Raw genomic sequence first — 22,516 nt, 5'->3', positions numbered from 1 at the left:
AGTTTTAGGCAGTTAGTAGTCTTCTGAAAGTTTCTTGTGCCCTATGGTTGGGAACATTTCCTAATCTTTGTGTTGGCAGCAATAAACGCAATTCCTATAGGATTTAGGGGCGGCCTTGGCGTATCAAAACAAACCAAAAAAAGATACTCCCCCCTACACCTCCAAGGTATTTTCTGAGCTGAATTCAGGATCTTGTTGCTGTGACAAGGAGTATGTAAAAGATTTAGCATTATAGGTTGGTTAAGAGATAGCAAGTTACTGGAATTGAAGTTTTGAGATGGCGTAATTTGTGTGCGTTTATCATTTAGTGGCAATATATCTGAGAAAATAGAAACATTTAGGGAAGATGTTTTAATGATTACAGAGTATTTGGATTTCATATGTTTGGGAGTGAAGGAATTGAAATGTGTATTGAGGTATATCTTAAACGTATTTTCAGGGTGGTTGAATTTGAGAATCCAAATTTTGGGTTTTACTTGAACTTCCAGGAATGGCTGAATTTAATCTATATTATGATAACTTTGTAAAAGAAATTTTAAAAGCATCTAGCATAATAATGAGGAAGTTGAACCTGGTGTGTCTTAAGTCCTTTCTAGCTCTAATTGTGTGGTTATGTCATGAAAACAAATAATTGCCATTTTGCTGTCAAGTCTACCAAACTGAACACCAAGTAACATCTACACTTGTAAGCCAGGTGGTGAGAGTTCTGCTAGATGGTGCTATTTGATTTAAATAAATTTCTTCCATTCATTATAATTGGCAGCAGGAATCCTGGATTGCTTTGCCTTACGGACTAAATATAGGTAAAGAGGCCACTTTTGGAGAATTGACAATGACCATTCTGAGTTAACTGTTGTTGCATTAATTTCTAGGCGAATGTTGTTTGAATCTAAGACAAACATTGAGGTAGACTCTGTTTGATGCAGTAAGTTTCATTTTGCTAGAAGAGTTGATCTGATTACTCATTTTTTGCCCTTTCTGTGTACTTGGGACTTTAATGGCCCTGTTCCACAATAACCTACTGACTTCTGAAGATAGGTGTCTTGAAGTTGTCTTTAAAATGGTATCACCAGATTAAAAAAAATTTTTTTTAAGGAGGCAGACCTCAAAAAGTGCCTGAGTGAAGACTGTTCTTTTATATAGCAAATTAGAACTCTACTGACCTTAAAAGTCACAGAAATAATGTTTTCCAGTAATGAATATGTAAACATTTTACAATAAAAATCTGAAAAATGAGTCATCATTAAAAATAATGGCATGTACATAAAATAAAAATACTGGTTTTATAATCCATCAAGAAATACCATTTTCTTATAAGTTCATAGAGGAGAGCAGACAGGCCCTTATCTATATTATATCTTTGCTTTCTCTTTCATTAAGTCACTATATGGGATACTTCAAATAATTTGTAGATTTTATGCAGGTTCTATATTTTCACTATACACTTCTGAACATAAAAATGACTGGAGACAGGTTAATTACTGATTTCATTGTTTTAAAAGCCAGACGGATCAAGTCTATACAGAAGTTTGGATTAGGTTTAATTATAGACAGGGTGATTGAAAGCCGTTGGAGGGAGGAGGGATGTTTGTGTAGAAATATAAATTCTGATCCTGTTAGGTCATTTCCCCCTTTAGCAGGCTTTCTTTGTAACATTGTACTGCAGTCTCAATTGGAATTAAGTAACTATGCAATTGGATGTTTAATATCTGCCTTCCTCTAAAATGTAAGTTTCTTGAGGGCTAGGGATAATACTTCTATTTCTTCTCTGAGGTGTCCTTGACATTGAATAGTTTCAAATGTCAAAAGCACCAACTAAATACTGTTGAATAGATGAAGATGTTAGATTCAAGGGCATTTTTTCAATGTGAAAAAAAAATTTTCAGTGACCTTCAAAATAAAGGACTTTGGAAGTTTGTATTCCATATTCTCTAGCTTAAAAATAACTGATAACAAAAGAGTAATCATTATTTAAATTGTCATTCTGTGTGTAAGTCACTGTGTTCTGCACTTTATTTTTTCTAATTCTCCCATCAATTCTGCAAGATACTGATTTGTTTTTCTCCATTAAAGAAATAAGAGAACTCTTGACTAGTTGAGTAACTTTGCCCAGAGGTACACTGCTAGCTGGGTTTCTAACAAAGATATCTCTGCTTAAAATCTGTAGTTGAAGATGAAAGATACATTTTTTTCACTATCCTAGTTTGCCTTCTTGATTTAGGGTAGATTGCTACAGATTTAGGGAACAGCTTTACATAATCAGATATAACAGACTTTCAATATTTGATCAGATATGTAGTCTTTACCATTGGTGCACCTTATGCTGATACCTCCATTTTGACAGATTGCAGACGTGTGTGGTGTGGGGAAGACAAATTTTAGGAGGGAAAGTTGAAAGCCTAAAATAATGAAACATTCTTGTTTCTTGAGATTTTTTCCTTCTGGAACTTTTGTGTGATCATTTAAGTTTTAAAATTAGACATTGTAGTGAACAAGTTATATATGAAATGTTGCTGAATTTTAGACCACTCTGTATGCCACCACTGCCACAGAAAGAGTATCTAGCACCTGCAAATTGATGAGTGAGATACTACTTTTTGTTAAACTAATTTCATCTTTAAAATTATGTAATAGCACAGAAAGATGAATGTGTTATAAAACAACATTGAACAAAGATACTAAATAGTGACATTAAGTTAAACTTGTCAGAAATTATAGAAATCTGTACCTTTGACCCTGGGCTCTGAGAAGTAACTTTGGTTTTTAAACTATGAAGACAACATAAACTCATTTTTAAGTGGTTAAAAATCTAATGATCATTTAAGTATGATTTCACATAGACTGCCATGATTATGCATGAAATAGACTTTAGTCAAATGAATTTTGGAAATTTGGAAAAAACAATAAATACTACTCCATATGAGAGAGTTTGTAGATATTAGCATCAGCATGACCTCTTTTTTGTTATTAAATTTCCCCCCTAAAAATGGTAAACTTTTCTTCTTCCTTCCTTTTTTTCCTGAAGGAAATAAGGCAAGTGAAATAATACAGATCTTGTCAGAAACTTGATTGAGAAGCAGTTAATTCATTTAACACAATTCAAGATTTCTAAAACCAAAGAAGGACTACCTTTATGGGGATTAAATTTTCTGTACGATATTCGATTGACTCTTCCCTTCTCAATCCCCAGGATGTTTCCTCCAGAATAACTTGTATCTGATATGTCAGCTCCGGGAGCCTTACTTATGATTGATCTCCTTTCCATTATTTTAGAAGTATCCAAAAAATGATTTTTTTTGAAGGAACAAATCTAAAGAAAAAAGTGTAAGATGTTGAGAGTTAACTTTCAGTATTGTTTATTTGGATGTTTATTACTCTTAGAAATAGTAGTAATGTTGAGAAGTATTTTTTCAGAGCTGTGAAAGAGAAAAAAAAAAAGGTTTATTTCCACACCCTACAGCCAGTTTGCCATATAAATCCAATTTAGGGTGAAAAAAATTAAGTTTTAGTTACTTTGCAGTAGTGAACTAAATCCATCTTACATCTTCAGTTACTACCAGAAAATAGAATTATTTTGTTTTAAAATTGAAACATTCGCTGTAGACAAGGATTGGAATACCGAGGTTGCTGTTTATTAACACTCCACCCCAATAGTTTAGAATTAGAAGTAAAATTTGGGGAATTTAGAATGTTCTCCCTTCCATAGAGATCACAACTGTTACATTAATGTTGGGACATAGGGTTGAGGCTTAATGTACTAGACTTTAAAGATGGGAAACTACTAAGAATGTTTAATTTAAAATATATATTGAAGATAATTTTATTCTGTAACATGTGGGACTATTCCCTACTATTGTGTGTACTTTATTGCTTTGACGTTGGTATGGGAAGGATAGAATATATTTGTGTACTAGTGATGTATTGTTGGTTAGTAAGCCTCTGTAAACATGCTAAAATATTACTTTGTTACTAACTTACTGCTTATCAAAGGAAGGCCTTAAAATAGCACTGGAGCAATAGAATAAGATATATTTTGAAACCTGAAAAGAGTTTGGAATTAAAAGTAAGTGGTTATATTTGGATTTTAAAATTTGCTTGTCAGATTTTATATATGTTTTACATATGTAACATCTATTAATGTAATTCATATATACAACTTAACATGAATTGGAATGTGAGTTATTTGACTATACTACCAAAACCCTGTGTATATGCTAAAGAGTGATCCGAAAGGTGGTCTGCCAAGATTTATATCCTACTTGTTTTCAGTAGTACAGAAATAGTAGAGGCTATTCTTCCCTGAACTATATATCTTAGTCACTGTGTGAGATGTTGAAAAACGGGTAGAAAAACAGGTAGAGAAACCAGGGAAGAATAGTGTTTTTCCAGATAACTTCTAATAGCTGTACAAGTTGCTCAAATTTTTATTGATCATAATGGGTAACTGGTAATTTTTGTCAGAGTGGGTTAGTAAAGATTTTTGAGAAGTAGTGCTAATAATGTTTTTGTAATATTGACAGAACCAGAAATTTATCTGAGCTCACAAGAGCCTGAGCATTTCCAGGCAGTGAAGGAATTAATATTTGTTCTTTGTTCCTCTTTAAAAGAGACACTTTGGTTGGTGTCACTTCTTTAGTAGTGACAAAACCATCTTCATATTTTACTTTAAGAATTTTGATTGTTCTGTTTCATGTAGGACCCATACACCTTTCCAATAGTAATGAGCTATCAACATTTTAGATCACAATTCAGTGGGAGTGAGCTTAAACCAATGACCTGGAAATCTGTTTTTGATCTTCTATGTTAATTTTGCTTCATGGCATATCAAACAAGTAGTTGAGCACAGAAAAAAATTGTAGAAACTGATAACACTTTTTTTAAAAAAGAATTTTTTGTAATTGTGTATATAACACAGATTTAGTTACTAACATATTATACATTTGTAGTTAGTGTAATCTATTTCCCTGGTGGCTCACATGGTAAAGAATCTGCCGTGGTGCAGGAGACCTGGGTTCAATTCCTGGGTCAGGAAAATCCCCTGGAGATGGGAATGGCTACCCACTCCTATATTCTTATCTGGAGAATTTCATGGACAGAGGAGCCTGGCAAGCTGTAGTCAGTGGGGTTGCATAGAGTTGGACACAACTGAGCAACTAACACAACACAAGCCATCTCAAAATACTAATGAAATATTTGTGACGATAAGAAGAGTAGATGAGTTAAGGGAGGAGTTGATGCCAAAAACAGAGTCTCACCTGAAAGTAATATGATTATTTTTCTTTAGTGATCTGATATTTACCTTGATTAATCTTGTTTTTACCTACTTCAAACTTGAGGGAAAAAAACAAATCTTTAAAGAAAGTGAATGAGTAATCCTGTTAAAATGATTTTATTTAAATAGGATTAAAATGATTTTTTTTTCTTTAAAATAACACAATCCCAAATACTACATAAAGAGTTTGTGGAGTTTTGTCATAGAAAGTTAAATGTTTAATAGCAACAGTAACAGCAGATGCTGTTGCGTATTTGTTTATATTTGCCACATTACTTGGGACTTTCCAGGTGGTACAGTGGTAGAGAATCTGGCTACCAAGTGTGAGTCGTGGGTTTGACCCCTGGATGGGGAAGATCCCCTGGAGAAGGAAATTGCCTGGAGCATTTCATGGACAGAAGAGCCTGGCAAGCTTCAGTCCATGGGATCCCAAAGAGTTGGACGTGACTTAGTGGCTGTGCACTTTAGTTGCATTGTCTCATTTAATCTCAAGAATCCGCTAGACTGTAGGTGCTGCTTTCTGTTAACGTTATAGGAGAAACGAGAGACTTAGGAGATTATTGTGTTTTTGGTAAGGAAAGAAAGTGAAAGTGAAGTCGCTCAGTTGTGTCTGACTCTTTGCGATCCTGTGGGCTGTAGCCCACCAGGCTCCTCCATCCATGGGATTCTCCAGGCAAGAATACTGGAGTGGCATGCCATTTCCTTCTCCAGGGGATCTTCCCAACCCAGGGATTGAACCCAGTCTCCCGCACTGCAGGCAGACGCTTTAACCTCTGAGCCACCAGGGAAGCTTTTGGTGGTGGGTATCAAAAGGAGAGATAGAAAATGGCTTAACTGGTCAGGGCTTAAGAAATTCTCATATAACAGGATGTCTAGAAGAGGTAGTTTCTGCGCTGATTTAGACTCAAGAACACCAAGAGATCAGCTTCTCTGCCATCTTCATTTTTTCCCTTCCATGAATGCAGTGTCCCTGCATCAGGTTCCCAGAGTCACTTCCTCATACAACCAAGTATAAACGTAGGAGAAGGGGTAAGGTTTTTCCTTTATGTCTCATTAATCAGAGAGAAAAGATTCTTCTTGAGGTACTTAGCAGATGTCTTCTTATGCCTTATTGAAGAAACTATTAGGTTCCCTCCGCTAAACCAGTTACTGGGGACGGTAATGGGATAACCATAACTGACTGAAATTGGTCATCCGCCAGGCTGGGAACATTCCTCCCTTGTATCTGAACTACCTAAACACAACTGGAGGTCTTTGGCAAGGAAGATGTATCTTGAAGATATGGAGAGAATGAAATGGGTCCTTGCCTCATGGAACTTACTTTCAAGTTTGAAAGAGAAGCACGTAATAATAAACAAGTAAATATTGGAACATCTTATGGAATAATCTGAATGAATCTTTTGGCTAACCCAGTATATACAGTAGGCAATTTTAGATAGAAGTGCTAAAAAGGTAATAAGGTAGTGTAATTGTAATATAGAGAATGACTGGGAGGCTGCGTTAGATTGGGTGGTTCAGGGGAGACCTGAGTAAGTAGAGACCTGAGTAATATTGAGAGTCAGTAATGAGAACATTTGGGGTTAGAGCATTTTAAACAGGTTAAACTACCATTGAGGTAACCTCTCAGCATCAGCATAATTGCCCAAGGATATATAAAATATGAGTCAAAATTGGGATAAGAAGCTATGCTTCCTAGAGTCTGGTTTTAGTTCTTATTGAGCAATTGGGTGGTGAGTTTAATTTGTATGTCTTCCTAAATAATAAGGTTGCCTATCTTTTATCTTCTGAACCCCAGGGATATAGTTGTTCCTAATGAAGGGAGTGGAACATTTGGCTTTTATAATATTATTGATGGAAGAAATATTTAAGATTTATTGAACACTTAAGGCTGGTTGGTTTGAGAAAGGATGGTACAACTGGATAATTATTTCTCATCAGTTTCCTATATTGGATAAGACCCCCTTACTGTGCTTCATAGCAACCTCTACTTTTCGTTTTTCATGTTGTCACAAATTTATGGATCATTTGTGTGATGTTTTGTTTAATGTCTCATCTGGTTAGGTTGGAAGTTCCCTGATGAGAAAGAACCATGGGCATTGTCTTCACCACTGTAGTCTTACTGCTTAACACAGTGCTTGGAGTTCTGATTAGCTATTTGTGGAATTCATGGATCAAGGATGTAACTGGTTATAAATATATCACAACAGGATGTCACTATATTTAGCTCATTTTCTCCCCGATATTTCTAACATTTAGAATCAGGATTAGTATGTAGTTCCTAAAGAAGAGTCTTCTCTAATATAGGCGTTTAGTGCCTTCTGTGGCTTTTAGAACTACAGGAGATTACCTAGTTGTATCAGTGTGAAATACATGTACATTTTTAATAAGAATTTTTGATAGAATAGTCTTTTTGTGTTTCAGCAAATTAATAGTATAAATGGAATTATGCTTTAGAGTTTCAAGGCATTTTAATGTGCTTTATTTAAATCTCTCAATAATTCTATGAGTTAGGTGGTAATTCCCATTGACTGTAGAGCTTTGTACATGGAAATTGACTCACCCAACTGTGGTAATATAGGTAATACCTGGCAGAGTTTAGTCATATTTAGATTTTTTTGGTTCCTAGGTCAGTGTTTGTTTCATTATACTACAGCTGCCTCTTTTAAAATAAGAGATTCATATATATTTTAAGAAAGCTTAAGTATGGATTTGATTGAATGGAGAATTGTGGACTAGAAGATAGGTAAAAGTTTATGTCAGTACTTTTAAGTGAATATATCAATACTTTAAGTGAAAAGTATTGTTACAACGTGGGTTATATAGAATCCTATATAATTACTTAACTCCAAAAGTGCTACACCATAAGTAAAATCTGTTATTTATTTGAACTTCATATGCTTTTGTTATATAAATTGATTGGTTTGAGATTTGGAGGTAGTTTGGATTTGTAGTCTGTGAAGATTTATGCTAATTTAGGTTGACCAACTCTATTCTTTTGCCAGTTAGGTTCAATTTGGAGAGCTGAGTTAGTGTTTTTTTTCCTTCTGTGCCTCTCTCCAATAAGGGAGAGAACTTTTTTTGATATGGATTATTGATAGAATATTCTTTTCTTATTATTCTGTTTATGGTTGTAAATACATATATATAAATATATATATAACATTTACCACTTTAACCATTTTTAGGTGTACATTTCATTTTTTCACAATGTTACGTGCTATTTGTCCTTTATAATTGGATTAAAGTTATGTGATTACCCTCTATCAGTGCATTTAAGCAATAGCTATTTATTAGGAAGCTATTAAAGGTTTTTTAATAAGCATTTTTTCCCCTGGAATCAAACTGAGGGACTGATGATAATATTCTTTCTTTTAGACATGTTGTAATGAATAAAAAAACACCAGGCTTCCCTGGTGGCTCAGACGGTAAAGAATCCGACTGCAGTGTGGGAGACCTGAGTTCATCCCTGGGTTGGGAAGATCCTCTAGAGAAGGGAATGGCAACCCACTCCAGTACTCTGGCCTGGAAAATTCCATGGACAGAGGAGCCTGGTGGGCTACAGTCCATGGGGTTACAAAGAGTCAGACACAACTGAGCTACTTTCACACAATGAAAAAATTTCAGTGAGGCTTTTTTTTTTTTGCCATAAAATACTTTTACACAATATACGTATGTGTATGTATATAGTGGTTATTAAGCACATTCACATTGTTGTGCAGGATCATCACCAGCCCTCTCTAGAACTTTTTCATCTTCCCAAACTGAAACATTGTATAACTCCCCATTTCTCCTTCCCCGCAGCCCCTGGCAGTCACCCTTCTGCCACAGTGATTTGACTCTTCTGGATACTTTGGTGGTGATTTAGTCACTACGTTGTGTCCGACTCTGGTGGTTTAGTCGGCAGGTCGTGTCAGACTCTTGCAACCCCATGGACTGTAGCCCGCCAGGCTCCTCTGTCCGTGGGATTTCCCAGGCAAGAATACTTGTGTATGTATGCGTGAAAGTCGCTCAGTCGTGGGATTTCCCAGGCAAGAATACTTTGTGTGTGTGTGTGTGTGTTTGTAAGTTGCTCAGTCTGTGTGACCCCATGGACTGTAGCGCCCCAGGCTCCTCTGTCCATGGGGATTCTCCAGGCAAGGATACTGGAGTGGGTTGCCATGCCCTCCTCCAGGGGATCTTCCCAACCCAGGGATTGAACCCAGGTCTCCCATGTTGCAGGCAGATTCCTTACCAGCTGAGCCAAAGTATAATTATGCAATGTTTGTCTTTTTTTATCTGGCTTTTTTATTTGCTCACTTAATCCATTCACTAGCTTCATAAAGTTTATATAAAGCCCCATTTTACATAGGGGGAAACTGAGTCTCACTGAGGTTATATACTTTGTCCAAGGCCAGGTAGTAAATTGTATAGTATGAATTCAGACCCAGGTTTCTGATAGTAAATTGTATAGTATGAATTCAGACCCAGGTTTCTGAGTCTACTGCCGATTTTAAACATCTTGCTTCAGTGTGTTTTATTGCCTCATATGGGGAAAAAAAAAATGGAAGTCACGAGGGTAGTGAGGGGGAGGGGATTGCTTGGATAGTTCTCTTTACACATATCCATTTTTACCTGGGGTTGGATGCATTGAAGAAGAAAGAGGTTAAGGAAGAAGGTTAAAGAAAACATTTTACAGCTGCTAAAAAGGTGGGCAGAATTATAGCTACCCAAAGTGGTCCCTCCACACATAGCTCCAAATTTGTTAGCTGGTATCTGAGATTTAACAATTTGGATACAATGCTTCTCAGAGAGGACGATGCCGATTAAGAGTTCAGATTATAATTTCAGGTAGAGCTGTTTCTCCATTCTTTCTGTATCTAGAGGCAAAGTAATCTGGAATGAATTACTTTACTTGGTAAATTTTAGAGACAGAAATAAATAGAATATGTAATGTGTAGAAAAAAATGCTTTTTCCTCTAATTATGAGTTTCCTTTCATTCTCTCTTCTACCCAACATATGGCCTGTTGGTTTCTTTTTTTTTGTTTTTGACTAGGGCATCTGGAAGGTTCCATGTGGTCTAGGAGCAATAGTACAACCATATTGAGTCTATTACATAGTAATTTCTATAGTACTGACTATTGGAGAAAATAGAAACAATTCCTTTGTTTCACTTTTCACAGTGTCATGTGCTATTTGTCATTAAAATGGGATTAAATTATGTGATTATTACACTCTATCAGTGCATTTAAGCAATAGCTGTTATTAGGAAGCTATTAAAGGTATTTCAATAAGCATTTTTTCCCCTCAAATTAAACTGAGGGACTGATACTGTTATTCTTTCATTTAGAAATATTGTAATGAAAAAAAACTTCAGTGAGGATTTTTTGTTTTTACCATAAAATGCATACATTTACACAATATATATGTTTGTGTGTATATACTGGGAATAGTTTTCAGGTAGAAGTTCATCTTGGGAAATGACTTATTAATTCATTTTTAATTCAGATTGTTACTCAGTCAGTAAATTGGATTCAGGGCCAAAAAGATTACAGTATAGGCAAGTTTTTAACTAAAACTTTAAATGATGTTTCCATTTCTTGTCTTTGTGTTTTTTCCCCAACCAGCACCTTGGATTTTTGCTATGATAGGCTAAATAATGGCAACTCAAAGATGGCCACATCCTAACCCTTAGAACATGTGACTGTGTTACCTAGGAGATGAACTTTGCAGATATGACTAAGTCAAGGATGTTGGATGAAGGATCTTGAGATGGGTTACTTCCTCCCTAGATGATCTGCATGAGCTCAGTGTAATCACGTGGGTCCTTGTAAGAGAGAGACTAGAGGTCAGGCAAGGCCATGTGGCGACAGAAGCAGAGAAGGGGATTGGGAATGCTACCGGTTTTGAAGGGAAAGGGTAAGACCAGTGGCCAAGGAACGCAGTCATCCTTAACAAGCTAGACAGGGCAGAAAATGGATTCTAGACCCTTGAGAAGAAACAGAGCCCTGCCAGCACCTTGATTTTAGTACTTCTGATCTCCCGTATAGAAGATAGTAAATTTGTGTTGTTTCAAGCCATTAAATTTATAGGAATCTGTTACACACATTCTCTCTCTTAGTCGCTAAGTTGTGTCCGACTCTTGTGACCCCATGTACTGTAGCCCGCCAGGCTGCTCTGTCCATGGGATTCTCCAGGCAGGAATACTGGAATGGGTTGCCATTTCCTTCTCCAGGGGATCTTCCCAACCCAGGAATCGAACCCAGGTCTCCTGCATTGCAGGCGGATTCTTTACTGACTGAGCTATGAGGGAAGCTAGCCATAGGAAGCTAATATACAATTTTTGCACCCACAGAAGAATCTACTGTGACCATATTAAGCTGGAAGTACCAAGCTATATCCAGGGTGAGGCACAGGCAGTTGTTTTTCTTTTGGTTTTGGATTGAGAAATAGTTAATATAAAATTTCAGTTTTTTGTTTTGTTTTCCAGTTTTTGAGATGTTGTTGACATACAGTATGGATAAGTTTAAGATGTGTATTGTGATTATTGGATATATGTATATTAGTTTGGAGAAGGAAATGGCAACCCACTCCAGTGTTCTTGCCTAGAGAATCCCAGGGATGGGGGAGCCTGGTGGGCTGCCGTCTATGGCGTCGCACAGAGTCAGACACGACTGAAGTGACTTAGCAGCAGCAGCAGCAGTAGTATATTAGTTAATGCCAAAAAATGATGTTGATGCTTTTCTGTAAGATGGGGAATCATTAACAAGTGAGTCCATGATACAGCAATCACTGTCTAAAGTGCTGCTAGTTAGTAATATTTCTGTATTTGTGTTAGATCCCCAGTAGGATAGCTCCCTTAAAAGAACATGTGAAGAGAGTTTATTGAAGGTATGTGCACGATTAAAACTCACTAGGGATGGATTAACACCCAGGGGTTAGGAACAAGAGAAGCTTTTCCCCTCTCCAGTCTGAGGGGAAAAGAGAGCAGTTACCAGAATCCGGTGAACATTGTGGTCATTGTTGAAGGGCTCCCCTTCTGGAGCTGCGGTTTTATGATGGGGACCACAGCCACGTCAAGCCCACTGTCAACAGAGGCTGGGGGCCTGGCGGGGAGGGGGCGCTTCTTTCTTCTCCTGCTCTCTGATTGGTCATTGCCGCCGCTCTGTAGAGCTCAACCTGGAGCCATCGGGTAAGGGAGCTGAGGTGATGAACTCGGTAGAGATCTGCCCTGTGTTCAGGTTCTGAATTTTTATAGATTTGAAGTAAGTCTTTCAGTTCTTCGTATACAATGCCCTGACAAAACAGAGCTCTTTTAAAAATTGGGTTTGGTCAAAATAGCACTTAAAATTAGTTTTTAGAACCTGTTTAAGGACTTTATGGGAATAAGCAGTGGCTCAGACGATAAAGCGTCTGTCTACAATGTGGGAGACCTGGGTTCAATCCCTGGGTCAGGAAGATTCCCTGGAGAAGGAAATGGCAACCCACTCCAGTACTCTTGCCTGGAAAATCCCATGGACAGAGGAGCTTGGTGTGGGCTCCTGTCCATGGGGTCACAAAGAGTAGGGCACGACTGAGCGTCTTCACTTTCACGACTTTATGATACTGTAAATTTGTATACATTTTATGAGATAGGGATAATATTCCTTCTGCTTTCTGCTATCTCTAATGCCTTTATTCACTTAAATGCTCACTGTCTCCCATAGGTCAGTCTCTGTTGAGCCCTCTTCTGTCAGATCTGAATAACAGCAGTCTCTGCCCACTGGGACTCACTGTCAGGGGAGGCTCGCTACCAGTGCTCACCGCTCTGGGTAACACACACTGTCATGGCTCTGCAGAGTGTCTGTGGAAGTTCTGCAAAAGGACATTGCATCCAGCCAGAAGTTGCGGCACACCCAGGAGATATTTCCAAGAGGATGTTTATTAAATGAGAAATAAGCATTAGCCAAATTGGGAGAGGGGACAAATAAAAGAGTATTTTAGGGAGAGAGAGAGAAATACGTACAGAAACATGGAGGCATTACAGAATATGGTGAACTGCAGCAAGTTGCAGTTGTGGAATATGGGCTTAGTTGTTTCACAGCACGTGGGATCTTCGCAGACCAGGGACCCATGCGTCCTGCATTGGCAGGCAGATTCTTTACCCCTGAGCCACCTGGATGTGCTGTTGAGGAATACTCTAAACAGAAACTGTTTCATTTGCTTAGTTTTATTTTTTATGTAATTTGAATGGAGAAGGTGATGGCACCCCACTCCAGTACTCTTGCCTGGAAAATCCCATGAATGGAGGAATCTGGTAGGCTGTAGTCCATGGGGTCGCAAAGATTTGGACACGACTGAGCGACTTCACTTTCAGTTTTCACTTTCATGCATTGGAGAAGGAAATGACAACCCACTCCAGTGTTCTTGCCTGGAGAATCCCAGGGACGGGGGAGCCTGGTGGGCTGCCATCTATGGGGTCGCACAGAGTCGGACACGACTGAAGTGACTTGGCAGCAGCAGCATGTAATTTGAAAGGTTACTTTTCATTTTAAGTTATTACTAAGCATTGGCTATATTTCCTGTGTTATACAATACATCCTTGTAGCCTTACACCCAGGAGTCTGTACCTCTCACTCCCCAGCCCCTATATGCCCTTCCCACATCCTCCCCACTGGCAATCACTAGTGCGTTCTCTATATCCAACAGGAACTATTTCCAGAACAAAATTCAATGACAACTTGATCAGGGAAATGAGCAATTATATAATATATATATATATATATATATATATATATATTAAAAATTTTACTTATTTACTTTGGCTGTGCCGGGTCTTCATTGCTACATGGACTTTGTCTGGATGCAGCAAGCGGGGCTCCTCTCTGATTGTGGTTCGCAGGCTCCTCATTCCGGGGCTTCTCTTGCTGTGGAGCTTGGGCACTAGGTGCTTCGGTAGTTATGGGGGACATGCTCAGTTGTTGCACAGCAAGTGGGATCTTCCCAGACCAAGGATCAAACCTGTGTTTCCTGCATCAGCAAGCAGATTCTTTACCCCTGAGCCACTAGAGAAGCCCTAAGATAAGCGATTTTAAAGCAGAAAAGTTGCATCATCTGAGGTACATTTTAGAATAATTATTCTGGAAGTAGTATGGAGGCTGGGATAAAGGGGGAGATGATATTGGGAAGCTATTGTAACAAATTAACTGCTGTAATAATACACCATATTCTACACTACTGGCAGTCCAATGGATGTCTTAAAATGTAGAATACATAGGACTTGGTAGCTTAAATGTGAAAAATGAGGGTTTCTAAGGCTGTAATTTTGTATAGAAATTTCAGTCAGACTTCAGGGGACTACAGGAGGAAGAGGAGATAGATTTATTAAGAAGGAAGATGATATGTTCAATTTGAGATGCCTTTCAGACCTAGAAATGGAGTGCTTTAGGGGGAATTTAGATATGTAGCTCTTGAGCTGGTTGGGCATTGAGGGGACAGATGTCTAGGCTAGAGATACGGAATTGAGAAAGTATGGGGAAAGAGCAGGAACATTTGTAAGCATAAGCTACCTGTGTTTCAAGTGGTGGGCCGGGCAACTTATTTATATTTTATTTCATTCTCTACAGTGCTGTGAAGTAGGTGTTATCATCTCGTCATCTCCGTTTTAATGATGCAGAAACTAAGGCTTTAATAGGATACGTGAGTTAGCTAAGTTACATGTGGCTGACCTGGAATCTAAACTTTTTCTCTTTATCAAAGTAAGACAGTCGGTCATACAGAAAAGCGTACGTATCGTAAGTGTATATAGCATGATGAATTTTTACTAAACACAGCAGTGTTAACCAAGCACCCATATCAAGACAAAGAACATTACCAGCACTCTGGAAGTTTGACACATTGTACCCTCCTGCCCCAACCTACCCCGCTCCCCGACTTTTCACACCATAGATTCATTCTGCCTCTTTCACCCCTTATATATGGCCCACTTCTGTGTGTTGAAGCTGTAAGTTGGGTGGGAATGAAGTAATTTTGCATGGAAATGTTTCCCAGGAGAAAGTGGGAAGAGATCAAAGCTGGAACTTGAGGGACAATTTAAAGGATAGGTTGAAGAACAAGCTTTGAGATTGGAACTGAAAGAGCAGTAGAGGGTTATGAGGGGAAACTCCTAAGGAACTGGCATCACAGAAGTCAAGGAAGGGGACTTTTGAGAACAGAAGCATAAGATCCTGTGATAGAGGATAGAGAAGAATGAGGAGGTTAGACAGGGTGAATATTTAGAATAAAAGATCCGCTGTGACCTTGTGGGGAGCAGCTTCATTGGAGTGGAGGTTGCTCATTTCCGTCCGACTCTTTGCGACCCCATGGACCGTATAGTCCGTGGGATTCTCTAGGCCAGAATACTGGAGTGGGTTGCCTTTCCCTTCTCCAGGGGATCTTCCCAACTCAGGGATTGAACCCTGAGTCTCCTGCATTACAGGCTAATTCTTTACCAGCCGAGCCACCAGGGAATACACCCAAGCAAACAGGCAGTGTTTTAATGGCTTGGGTGTGAGGCAAGAAGGGGCTTCCCTGGTGGCTCAGTGGTAAAGAATGCACGTGCCAACACAGGGCATGCAGGTTTGATCCCTGGGTCGGGAAGATCTCCTGGAGAAGGAAATAGCAACCCACTCCAGTAATTTTGTCTGGGAAATCCCATGGACAGAGAAGCCTGGTGAAAAGCTACAGTCCACGGGGTCACAAAAGAGTTGGACACGATGTCGCGACTAAACAACAATCAGGCAAGAAAGTGGAGACGTTACATGTGGATAGCCTTCATTTGAGAAAGGAAGCTTAGAGAAGTCTGATAGAAGAGGATATTGATTTTCTAACTGGGTAATTTTGCATGGCGGGTGGGGGGAAGTATTATTTGGGAAACACTTTGGTTTTATTATGTTATAAAGAAGTTTTATCAGTTGCTTTGAACTACTTTTTTTATTAAAAGATGACAAAACTAGATTTCTCTAGGGGATATGGAAGGGTAAGAAGAAAGTAGGTAAAGTGAGTGTAGTTTTAGTGGATGGGCTTAGAAAGTGAATTTTTAAAAATAATTTTTAGGATGCGGTGAGATTCTTTGATGGGGTTACATTGCTGCTGCTAAGTCGCTTCAGTATGTCCGACTCTGTGCGACCCCATAGACGGCAGCCCACCAGGCTTCCCCGTCCCTGGGATTCCCCAGGCAAGAACACTGGAGTGGGTTGTCATTTCCTTCTCCAGTGCATGAAAGTGGAAAGTGAAAGTGAAGTCGCTCAGTCATGTTCGACTCTTAGTGACCCCATGGACTGTAGCCCACCAGGCTCCTCTGTCCATGGGATTTTCCAGGCAAGAGTACTGGAGTGGGGTGCCATTGCCTTCTCTGACATTGCTAGCTTTTTTCAGCTGAGTTTTAACAGCCTTTTTAAATCTTTGGAGATTGGAATGAAAGGAACATTTTCAAGTGATGCTTGGGAAATGACTGTGGAATAGTTTAAGAATTTAATAGCTGCCTGTAAGGCTACCGGTCAGTTCACTGTTAGCCTTAAAGCAAAAGTTTGATGGGAAAGTATTTTTTTAAATCTCTGGTTAGCATATTCTAACTCCTCCCTGTAGAGTATCTCTACATTGCCTTTCTGGATTCCCAAGTGGCTCAGTGGTAAAGAATCTGTCTGCCCAGCAAGAGGCACAGGTTCTATCCATGAGTGGGGAAGATCCCCTAGAGAAGGAAATGACAACCCACTCCATTATTTTGGCCTGGGAAATCCCATGGACAGAGGAGCTTGGCAGGCTATGGTCCACAGGGGTCGCAAAGAATTGGACATGACTTAGTGACATTGCCTTTCTACTTTTAAAATTGGTAAAAGGGACAAATGAGAATACTTGAGTAAAACTCCTATAGTGCCCAATAGTACTCTTTAAAATACTTTTCAGTATTTAAGTAATATTCAATGTTAAAAATGCAGATAAGCATAATGAAGAAAATAAAAATAATCATATAACGTTCCTGATTTTTCTCTACATACATACATATAAAATTTTAATATTATCTAATAAGAAAAGCATCAAAGTTACTTAACTAAAACATACTCTTTTAAATAAGAGGGTACGTGTGTGTGTGTACATGTGTACAAAGTTGCTTCACTTGTGTCCGACTCTGTGACCCTATGGACTGTAGCCTGCCAGGCTCCTCTGTCGATGGGATTCTCCAGGCAAGAATACTGGAGTGGGTTGCTGTTTCCTTCTCCAGGGGATCTTCTCCACCCAGGGATCGAACCTGTGTTGCTGGCATCTAACCGCATTGACAAGTGGGTTCTTTACCACTAGTGCCACCTGGGAAGCTCCATTTGTGGGCATTTATCATTTTCCAGCCCTCAGTAAATTCCTTCTTCAAAACCAGAAGGTTAAAATAAAGCTTTTAAAATTATTTACTGTATTCACTTACTGAATTCACTTATTCAAAGTTCTGCTCTGTGCCAGGTATGTGCTAGACGATGGGGATACACCAAGGGGTAAGATACACCCTGCCAGAGAAGTTAGCAGGGCTTTTGGCATAGGAAGCAGGTTGTGCTTTGGAGAAGTGTAGAAGTGAGAGGGACTCTCATCCTTTCTAGAAACAGAAAGTTCAGCAGCGCTTTAGTTGTGTGTTTGAGGGGAGGGGTGATTTTTGAAAAGGTTGTGGAGGCTACAGAGATTAAAAAGCCTAGTTTTTTTCTTTCTTTTTACTAATTTTATTTCCTAAAAATCTTTTAATCTTGATTCTGGAGCATTATCTTCCTCCTATATTCCCCATAAAATTGAAGTGTTGAAAAGTCCAGTCCTTGTCCTATAGAATGACTCAGATTCACTTTGTTTGGTCGTTTCTTTAAGGTGTTTTCCTGTTCTCCATATCGCCTGTAAACTGAATGTTGGATTTAGAGAGTTGTATGGATTCTGAAAGCCATACTAAGTTCTGAATTCACCCTGAGGCTACTTGGGGTTCAAGCCAGGAAGTACCTTGGTTAGAATTTACTTTCTACCATCTTAAAAATGGGAAACAGGTCATCTGAGATGTTTAAAAAAAAATGTCCATTCAGTTTTACCCAGATGTAATACAAAAGCACAAATGGATTGATAAATGTGTTTTATTATTTGTAACAGGATCAGCTTAAGCACAGAGGAAAACAAATGGATATGTAAAAATGATACAAAGTACAGTTTGTTACTGGTGTTCTGTTTATGTATATTACTATTTCATGATAAAATTTGTAACATCTTTGCCTTGTCAGTAGAGAAGTTTACAAAATAGGTTGTTAATTACTGTTTGTAGAATAGTAACATCAATTATTTAGCTATTTAAGAGTATATTTGGATTTTTAAAATTTAGAGTATAAAAATTAGTTCTATATAACATCGTTAATAACATATTTGCCTTTTACATAAATCTTGTGACTGTTTCATTTGTGCTTTGAAATGTATTTAACATGTTTGTTATTTTTGGTTATATAGTTATAAAAGATACAACAAATTAAGGTTTGTCAGTGTATATTTAATATAATTGGAGATCCACATGAAATGAGTTAAAGTTTACAACCACTGCTGTTGTAAGCAAAATTCTTAAATACTTTCATTTGATCACTAATTTAGTATGCTTATATTCATTTAAAATCAACGGTGAGGAGCATGTATAAGTCAGTTTGATTTTTCTCTTGGGAACTTGAAGAAAGTGGCATTTATTTGAAAAATCTTCCAGTCAGGGCAATGGTCTTGATACCAGTTGTAAGACCACCCGTTACTGATTGGAGAGGCAGTGATGGTACTGGCTTAAGAGTGTAGCATACCACCTTTAAATGTCTTCCTTATAAATATTTCTTAAACATAGATAAATCTTTCTATTTAATAGATTCATGCGGCCCTTTCTAAGTCCATTTCCTGTGCTGGTTGGTTGTCTGAATGGTGTGTACTGGAAATTTGTTGAGGCGGTGGTTGTACTTCTCATCTGTTTGGCTTGTTCTCCTGGCAAGGCTAGGAACTTTTAAGAATTGTATATGTGTTGTATTGTTAGTAGCCTGCTGTCATTTAAAGTAGAGGGAAGGAGATATTTTTGTCAGATTGCAACCGGAAACCAAGATGAAAAATACCTTATAGTTGGTTTACCAGCCCTTTAAAATATAAAGTCTTGCTTAGAGATATCTTGCTATGTTTTCTGTTTTACCACATTTTTTTCTTACTGTTAATATGTAAATAATATAACAAATTAAACAATGACCTTTTTATCCATATATTTAAAAAATTGTAGAAGGCGGAGGATCAGATAACAGGTTGGTGTTACTTTTCCACATCACCTGCCAATTCATTTAAGTGGCTTTAATTAAAATAAAGGATTTAACTCTCTATTCTAACCAGAAAATGTCATCCTTTTGGCCATTTACTTTGAATGAATAGGTATTTATGATACGACATGCACATTTCCCATAGTCTCGTTAGCTAATACGTTTCCTTTTTTTTCCTCCAGATAATTGCAAGACTGATGATGTTTATAATTTTTTGGACTTCCTTTACAGGGCAGAGAATAAGTTTTAAATGCGTAGAAATTCAGCTAGATGAAACAAGTACTGTTTAGTATTCAGGACTCTCTGTAGACAAAAATAGCCAGGCTTATGGGAGATCTTTCAGTTTCCTAAATTATATTGCTATAGGCAAATACTGTCTAGTGTATGATGTTTGGTCAGATCAAGGTGAGTTATATAGAAAGAAAAAAGGAATCAGTAAAATCTAGGTTAATAATTTCTTACATTGCCTAATAGATATGATCTGTCAGCAAAGTTGGGGTATTGAAGGACAATTCTTGAGCCTGTTTAATTTTGAGTAATCCAATTTAGGTAGATTATAACAAATTCACATTATGTGTTACATATCACTTATCAGTGCAGATACTTCCGTTTGAAGTCTAATGAGCTTCCACCCGTGTGGCCGTAATGGCTGTCTCTGATCCTTCTCTTCCAGCTGTTGATGTGTGATGAGAATTCCTACAATCGTAATTTAGTGTGACTAAGGGAGACTCATTTTTCTGATGCTTGAAAGTCATGGGCACTCTCTCTATTTCTTCTGTTTATTACCATATGACTAATTCTCTTCTCTGGCTGACTTCCAAGTTATATTTTTCGTTCAGTGGAATCCTGAGATTATTGGGGCCTTCATATTTTTTTCTGTTGACTGATAGCATTTGATCTTGCTGATTGACATTAAAAGAAGCTTAATAAGACCTTGATTATTGGGGGATTCTGGGCATATTTATTTTGTCTGACAAAGTCTACAGTTTTAACAATCAATTAAAATATTTCAGATATTTAAATCTTTTGAAATTATCCTAGTTGGAGAATTTTAAATTTAGAATTGCTTTCTCAGATCTCTTTCCTTCCAATGATGAATTATTCATTTAAAATGTATAAAGGTAGAAGTTGAATGTTTCTTGAGTGTGCTGTTTTTCTAATTGTTTAAAATGTTAAGGTACCGCTTAACCAGCAATGGATCAGGCTACTGAAATAGTGAAGTGGAGAGGGGGAATGATTGTGGACGTCTGGCTTTTTTTTTAATGTTTATTAGAAAGAGCATAAGATACTTTATTGTAGTGATAGGTGCACCTATACAAAACTCAATTTCACCTGTAGTCAAGATTTCTTTCCTCTATGTGAAACACTCAAAGTAACCAAGCTACAAAAAGTTTCATATCACAGATAAAAGCTGCATTCAGACTGCTTGTTTTACGTATTTGCATATGTGATTTATTGTATCTGTAAAAAGGGAAGTTCTTATAAAAAGCAACAAAACAGGAAAAACAAGCAAATAGTCATTTCTTCTGGTAGATTATCATTCAGAACTTAGTTTAAAAAATTAAGTAGGAGGTTCTATTCAATCTTGGTAGAATTTTGATAGAAACTGATAGAATTTGATAGAAAGTTGAACATGTGAAAGCAAAACTGTTTAAAACATTTAAAATGTTATTTGCAAGATGTTTAGAGTAAATTTGCCGAGTGCATTGGCATTACTCTTATTGCATGTGTTGCAGTCTAGGCTGTAAATTATTATTATTTTCTTCCATAAAGACCAGTGGTTTTTAATATATGTTTAAAGAAAAACACCAATACAGTATACTAACACATATATATGGAATTTAGAAAGATGGTAGCGATGACCCTATATGTGAGACAGCGTAAGAGACACATATGTATAGAACAGTCTTTTGGACTCTGGAAGAAGGCGAGGGTGGGATGATTTGAGAGAATAGCATTGAAACATGTATATTATCATATGTGAAACAGATCGCCAGTCCAGGTTCGATCCATGAGACAGGGTACTCAGGGCTGGTGCACTGGGAGGACCCTGAGGGATGGGATGGGGAAGGAGGAGGGAGGGAGGTTCAGGATGGGGAACACATGTACACCCATGGCTGATTCATGTAAATGCATGGCAAAAACCACCACAATATTGTAAAGTAATTAGCCTTCAATTAAAATAAATAAAATAAAAAAATAAGTAACTCCAATCCTGCTAATGGACTTATAGCATTGATTGCTAAACTCGAGCAGGGGTATAAAACAATAAAGGTATTTCTTGGAGATGAAAAAATGAAAAAGTTCCCCAGCCTTGATACAGATTACCAAGAGCCACATTTTTGTCTTTTTTCTTTATGATTTTTATTTATAGAAAGTATGTTTTAAATTTTAATTATCTATTATTTTATATCTTTCTTCAAATAAATGTTAATATTTACTTAAATAAACTTCAGATTTTAATTTTTATACTTTTAAAGTGACCTGACATTTTATTTGATCTCTTTTTTTTCAGGGATAATAAATTTCTGATTTTTATATATCATATTGTATTTAAAAAATAAATAATTTATCCATACTATGGATCATGGATTACAACATTATTTTGGAAAAAAGAGAATGATAGTTTTCATATTTAGAAACTAAGATAGAAGATTTAGGGCAACAGTTGAAGAACCTGATGGTTTAACATCATACGCCATTAATTTTTGTGTATTTAATTTCTGAAATCCATTTATATTATGTTTCTGATTGAGTAGGTTCTTCTAATTTTGATATAACATTTTAAGTTATAAAGATTTTCTAATTTACAGAAGTGAATGATATCACAGACAATCTTGATTTGAGGTAAGACATTAAATCAAAAATCATCTTTTGAATCCAGTTTTAAGACCTTAAAATATGATGCTCCAACACATTGCAGTGTTAAAAAGGCAAAAGATTTTGTTTTCCTGACATAATTGAAAT

General features: G+C 37.3%; 1 protein-coding gene across 10 annotated transcripts in view; it reads left to right on the top strand.

The window, feature by feature from the left end:
- Positions 1-22,516, top strand: part of SSBP2 (single stranded DNA binding protein 2) — a 312,716-nt gene that overhangs the window by 1,604 nt on the left and 288,596 nt on the right. The gene's annotated exons all lie outside the window — the stretch shown is intronic.

This window comes from Ovis aries, chromosome 5 (assembly GCF_016772045.2).
Source record: "Ovis aries strain OAR_USU_Benz2616 breed Rambouillet chromosome 5, ARS-UI_Ramb_v3.0, whole genome shotgun sequence".
In the NCBI taxonomy this organism is placed as follows: Eukaryota; Metazoa; Chordata; class Mammalia; order Artiodactyla; family Bovidae; genus Ovis; species Ovis aries.
The sequence above is the reverse complement of the archived record's forward strand: the minus strand, read 5'-3'. Positions and strand labels throughout refer to the sequence as shown.